The sequence below is a fragment of the Zingiber officinale genome, chromosome 11B, assembly GCF_018446385.1.
Source record: "Zingiber officinale cultivar Zhangliang chromosome 11B, Zo_v1.1, whole genome shotgun sequence".
Taxonomy (NCBI): domain Eukaryota; kingdom Viridiplantae; phylum Streptophyta; class Magnoliopsida; order Zingiberales; family Zingiberaceae; genus Zingiber; species Zingiber officinale.
The window spans coordinates 10,315,652-10,322,771 of NC_056007.1; the positions used below are offsets into that span (position 1 = coordinate 10,315,652).

Below are 7,120 nucleotides of genomic sequence, written 5' to 3' on the forward strand. Positions count from 1 at the left end.
TCATGAGTCTCTAGCTCTACCTACATGACATCTTTCTCCATGTTGCTCTATGGTATTTCCTTTCCTTTTTCCTTAGTACACTGTAGCATAGTCTTCTCGTTAAACACCATATCTCTATTGATTACCACCTTGTTTACCTTAGGATCCCAAAGCTTGAAGCCTTTAACTCCTTTTTAATACTCCAAAAAATGCACTACTTTGACTTCGCATTTAGCTTTGATCTTTCCTCACTAGATATGTGCATATAAGATGGACATCCAAAAACTCGAAGATGAGAATAATCTACTTGATTTCCTGTCCATACTTCCTCTGATATTTTTCCTTCTAGTACTTCCCTTGGTGATCTATTAATGAGATAATATGTCATGTTAACTGCTTCCACCCAGAAATTCTTTTCTAGCTCTGCATTCAGCCTAAGATATCTTGCCTTCTTAATGATTGTCCTGTTCAACCTTTTTGCTACACAGTTCTGCTGAGGTGTCCTGCAAATCAAGAAATGCCTCATTATCCCATACTACTCACAAAATTACTAAAATTTTGAATTTGTGTATTCAGTTCCATTGTCTGTCGTAAGGCATTTGATCTTCCTTCTGGTCTGGTTCTCCACTTGAGTTTTTCACAGTTTAAACTTTGTAAAAGTTTTTGACTTGTGACGCATAAAGTATACCCAGACCTTTCGTGAGTAATCATTAGTAAAACTTACAAAATACAAGTGTCTTCCACGTGATGCTACATTGACTAGTTACTAGAGATCCGTATGTACGTAGTCTAGATTCCCCTATGCCTTGTTTGTTGCCGTCTTGAATTATACTTTGCTTTGTTTCCCAAGAATATAAAATTTGTAAAATTCAAGCTTACACGTCTTGACACCCTTCAACAAATCTCTCTTGTGAAGTTCCAGCATCCCACTTTCACCCATATGTCCTAGCCGTATATGCCACAAGACAGTACTATCTGATTCATACTCTACCGAGGTGACTCCACCTACAACTGTAGTCCCTATCAACTTATAGATATTTCTTGCTAACTTTTGTCCTTTCATTACCATTAGAGCTCCCTTATTGACTTTTATCCCTCCACTCATTGATTTGTAACTACAACCAATACCATCTAGTGTGCCTAGTGAGATCAAGTTCTTCCTTAGCTCTGGTATATATTTGACATTGTTAGGACCAAAAGTAGCTAAGGGGGGGGGGGGTGAATAGCTCGTCGCATGCCCGGTGTTCGGCGTTGCTTGTTTCTTCGAAGATGTGCAGCGAAAAATACAGAAACAACTCACACAACGCTAACACGGTTGGTTTACTTGGTATCCACCTCACAAGAGGTGACTAGTCTAAGGATCCACACCAACACACACACCCTCCACTAATGAAACTCTCCTTTATGGTAACTACCAAGGGCGGAGAAGCCCTACAAGACTCAATACAAGAAGAAGAAAGGGTAGTAAAGAAATACAAGCTTACAAGCTTACAATGAGTGCACAAACACTAACCCTAGTTTCTCCTTCTTGCTTTGATCCGCCTCTTGACTTGGAAGAGCCTCCAAGAACCTTCAAGAACTGGCGATCTCGAGCTTGAGAAGAGCTGTGGAGGAGCTGGTGAAGATCTGAGATGAATCGGTGAAGAAGTGCCGAAGACAACGCTCGCCTGTGGCTCAAATACGACTCAACGGTCGGATCCCGATCGATTCGATTTTTCCCAATCGATCGAGGAGGCTTTGGATCGATCCACGGATCGATCCAGAGTGCCTCTGTGCTCTGGAAAAACGCCTGGATCGATCCACGGATCGATCCAGCGCTTATCGCGCAAAGCAGCAGCATCTCAATCGATCCACTGATCGATTGAGACCTCTGGATCGATCCACTGATCGATCCAGAAGCTTTCTGTTCGCTGGGAAAGGTCTGGATCAATCCACTGATCGATCCAGAGCCTGGATCGATCCACTGATCGATCCAGCACTTGGTTTTTGCCCAAAACCAAGTCCCAAATCTCCCAAACCAACATCCGTTCAACCTTAACCTGTTGGTACGTCATGCCTAGCATCTAGTCACTCCCTTGACCTGCTAGGACTCCCTCACCAAGTGTCCGGTCAATTCCTTTGACCCACTTGGACTTTTCTTTCATGCCAAGTATCCGGTCACTCTCTTGACCTACTTGGACTTTTACCTAGCTTCACTCACTAGGGTTTTCAATCTGCCTAGCTTCACTCACTAGGACTTTCACCTGGCTTCACTCACCAGGATTTCCATACTGCCTAGCTTCACTCACTAGGACTTTCACCTGGCTTCACTCACCAGGATTTCCATCCAGTCAGGTATACCTACTTGACTCTTCTTCATTCACACTGATCAGTCCCTGATCAGAATCTCCCCATATGAACAACTGCACCTGCATTGTCCATGTGTCTACATGTATTGTCAAACATCGAAACTATGACCAAGACTCAAGCTTGGTCAAACCAGTCAACCTTGACCTAAGGGATATTGCACCAACAGACATCACGTAGGGTTCTAATCACTCCATCAAACATTTTGATTCTGACATTCTCTATGCCGATAACTTTGCATGACGCATCATTTTTCATCAACATTGAACCAGAATCTACTGCCCTATTGGTATCAAACCAATCCTTGTTTAGAGTCAGTGATATGAATATGCAGAGTCTAAAATCCATACATCCGTCAACTGCTCCGAACTTGACATAACTAATAACATATCTCCATCACCGCTCTCTGAATTTTTCTCTTCCACTATGTTTGCAGACTTTGCCAAACTACCTTTATTCTCTGTAACATGTTTCTTTATCTCTGGACAATCTCTCTTGATATGATCTTTGCCTCCATATTTGTAACACGTGATCACCTTCTTCCATCTCGACTTAGAATGAGCCTTATTGTTGTTACCTAATCCATGTTGATATTTTCTCCTACCACACTCTTGGTTGCTATTTACCACAAGTCATTCTCCCTAAGAAACTTCATCACTTGATTTTTTTTCCTTTGGTGAAAACCTAGAAACGCACCTATGATCTCCTCCTGTTTGAGAGTTTCCTTACCCCATATCAAAGTCGTAATTAAATTCTTGTACGTAGGAGATAAAGATAGAAAATTCAACTACATCAACACCTTATCTTCATCTTCGATCTTCACATCAACCCGCTTCAGATCACTTACAATTTGGTTGAATACATTGATGTACTGGCTCAGATAAGTTCCTTTTTTCATTTTTAGGTCAAATAATTTCTGTTTAAGATATAACTTGTTTATCAATGACTTTGACATGTACTAGCTTTTAAGCTTTTGCAAACTACCACTGGTGACTCCTCGTCCATGGCATGGTACATCACATCATTCGTAAGACAAAGCCCAATTGTTGCCACTGCTGTTACTTAAAGTTCTTCCTAATCTGATCTCTCCAAGCTTTCCGGTTTCCTTTCTCCTAACGCCTTCACCATGGCTTGTTGCACCAACAAGTTTTTGACCATTCTTTGCCATAATCCAAAGTTTTTGGTTCCGTCAAATATAATCATATCAAATTTCATAGAAGTCATCCCTGACATGTTGAAAAAAATCTTCCAAAACCTGTAAACTCTGATACCAATTGTTGTACAAAGAGGGGGGGGGGAAACACCTCTCAACCTCTAATGCAGATGAAGAGGAAGAGAGAAAGAGATCGCTTGGAGTAATGAGACAAAGATGCACAAAAGGAGCAAACATGAGGAAGGAGAAGAAAAGAAGAGGAGCGAGAAGAGATACCGTGGTTCAGCGCCTGCCTACTCCACAAAAGCGGCCCAAGCTTTATTAAAATTCTCTCTACATAAGAGAATCATATTATATGATTCTTGGGATTGTACAATAGGTTTATAATGATCCCTATAAATAGTACATAAACCTCAAATTCAGTAAAATCATAATGGAACTTTGTTATGAAAAATCAGAACAAAATTCTGTTATGAAAAATTATAATAAAATTTTGTTATATAAAATCATAATAAAATTTTATTACGAAAAATCTTAATAGATTTTTCTCACATGACATTTATCGCATTGACCTTTATCTAAATATGAGTTAGCCGTCAACGATGAGAAAGTTGATGATATGACTTCTCAGAGTTCAATTCAGATGACATGTTTGGAGGAACAAAAAAATACTAGTGTGAACAATGAGGGCCAACAAGATGAAGCCCCACGTCCTTATAAACTTAAGGAATGAATTCTTAAACAGGAAACCTAAGAAACAGAAAGAGGAAGATATAACTATTTGTGATTGTCAATATGATTCCAATAATCCAGACAATGCATGTGGCGACAGATGCTTGAATGTGTTGACTAACACTGAATGCACACGTGGTCATTGTGCCTGTGGTAGTGACTCTAAAAATCAGAGATTTCAAAAGTGTGATTATGCTGGATCAAGCTTATTCAAAACTGAAGGTCGCGGGTGGGGTCTATTATCTGGTGAGAATATCAAGGTTGGACAGTTTGCTATCGAGTACCGTTGGGGAGTAATATCTTGGAAGGAAGCAAAGCAACGATCTCAAGCCTATGAGTCTGCAAGATTGAAAGATGCATATATTATTTATCTCAACGCAGATGAGTCAATTGATGCCACTCACAAAGGAAGCTTAGCAAGGTTCATCAACCATTCTTGCCAGCCAAATTGTGAAATAAGAAAATGGAACGTGTTGGGAGAAGTGAGCATTGGGATTTTTGCTATGCAAGATATTCCTGCTGGAATAGAGTTGGCTTATCACTATAATTTTGAATGGTATGACGGTGTCATGGCCCGCTGCCTTTGTGGTGCATCCTGCTGTTCTGAATTTGAGTTAAATCTCATGGTTTTCAGGAGGCCACCTATCTCTGGGATGATAACGATGATAGATACTCCGTTGAGAATGTTCCTTTGTACGATTCTGATAATGATGAGCTAAGATCGAAGTCTCTTAACGCAATTAGCCCAAATATGCCGATTGCTGAAAAGGATAATGAAGAATTACTGAGAAATGCAGGTGATTTTGATTCTCCAATATTTTCTCAATCAATGTCGATTGTGGTGGAACCAAAAAATTTTGCCCCTATTGAAATTGATGAAGCAAAATATGATACAACAGAGGATGATGCCATATACTTGAAGAGCACTCAGCAAAATTCTGCTAAAAACTTGTTGGAAGAAGAATTATGGGAGAAGAAATACAAGACTTATGGGAGAAAAATGCACTCTACGTGGATGAGGAGGAGAATAAAACCAACAAATTCAACTTATTTCATTCATTAGAAAACGGTACATATTTATAGATTTATCTTATTCTTATCATAATTGTCATCTCATCCATTCTATCTCTATTCATGAAATTTTATCTTTATCCACTGTCATCTCATTTATTCTATCTATCCACTAACTCCATATTAATTTATTATTTGTTATCCAAAATAAAATTTAATTTCAAAACTTCTACCCCTACCCGAGCACACGCAATGGAGCTGTAAATAGTCAAGTGAAATCCAATCCACGAAATAATTTGATCTATGGACAACATCGTTGTAGTAAAGGTCGTAATGCCAGAGGAATCATTGCCGCACAACATAGAGGGGGAGGTCATAAGCGTCTATACCGTAAAATCAATTTTCGACGGAATGAAAAAGACATATCTGGTAGAATCGTAACCATAGAATACGACCCTAATCGAAATGCATTCATTTGTCTCATACACTATGGGGATGATGAGAAGAGATATATTTTACATCCCAGAGGGGCTATAATTGGAGATACCATTATTTTTGGTACAGAAGTTCCTATATCAATGGGAAATGCCCTACCTTTGAGTGCGGTTTGAACTATTGATTTATGTAATTGGAAGTAACCAATTAGGTTTATGACGAAACCTAGAAATCGATCACTGATCCAATTTGAGCACCTCTACGGGATAGAAACACTCCCTCTTAAATTTGATTTTGTAACTCCAAGCAAATTTCATATCTTGATGAAGTATTCAAATTTGAGTGGCTTGGTAAAAATATCAGCAACTTAATCTTAAGACTTTATGTATTCCACTTGCACCTCTTTTCTTATAATGCACTCTCTGATATAGTGATAGCGCGTATCAATGTGCTTGCTTCTATCATGGAAGACTAGATTTTTTGCTAGTGTTATTGTAGACTTGTTATCAACTCAAATCTTGGTTGTCTTATACCCTTCAAGAAGTGGAGTTAACTCCCATGTACCTTTCTTTTCGATCACCTTGATTTCTTCATTCATCACATCTTTCCACCTTTGCTCTTTATAGCTTCTTGGAAATCTGTAGGCTCGCAATCAGCAAAGAGGCAACATAGAATAAGATTATCTTGATTTTTAGTTACCTCATAAATTTCCCGTAAACTTCTAAAGCGTGGTACTCTTTCACTTGAATTTTCACTTGAAGTTGATGAAGGTAAATTTTCTTGAGTACTTGATGTTGGTGTTAGCAATGGAGTAGTAGGCTCCTCTCTTATTTGCTCCACCCTTGGTTGCTCCACATCTTCTTCTTCAAAGTATGGGAAGAAGTTGTAATCTTCATTTTGAGATTCTCAATTCCATTCTTCTTCTTCTTCTTCTTCATTAAATACAAAATCCCGGCTGTGATTGTCTTCCCAGTATCTAGATTGTATAGCTTATAACCCTTTTGAGTTAGTATCATAGCCAATAAAAATAAACCTCTTACTTTTATTATCCAATTTACTTCTTTCTTTATTAGGCACATGAGCGTAAGTTATACTCCCAAAAAACTCTTAGATAAGAAATCTCAGGCTTCCTTTTGCTCCATGCTTCTCGTGGTGTCTTGCCTCACACACTCCTTGTTAGTAATCGGTTGGATAAGTATACTGCACATGCAATCACTTCTACCCAAAGTTCCTTTGGTAGCCCTTTACTTTTGAGAATTCTCCTTGCCATGTCAAGGATGGTTTGATTTTTTCTTTCCACCACTCCATTTTGTTGAGGGGATTTTAGAACCATCAAGGGTCATTGTATTCCATTGTCTTCACAAAATTCTTAAAACTCATTTGAGGTAAATTCTCCTCCTTGATCAGAATGCATAGCTTTGATCTTGAGACCCCTCCCCTTTTCTACGGTAGCTTTAAATTTAT

General features: G+C 38.9%; 1 pseudogene; it reads left to right on the top strand.

Moving 5' to 3' along the window:
• The first annotated feature begins 4,161 nt into the window (after positions 1-4,161).
• On the top strand, positions 4,162-5,273 carry LOC122033768 (annotated as a pseudogene).
• Positions 5,274-7,120: the final 1,847 nt, after the last annotated feature.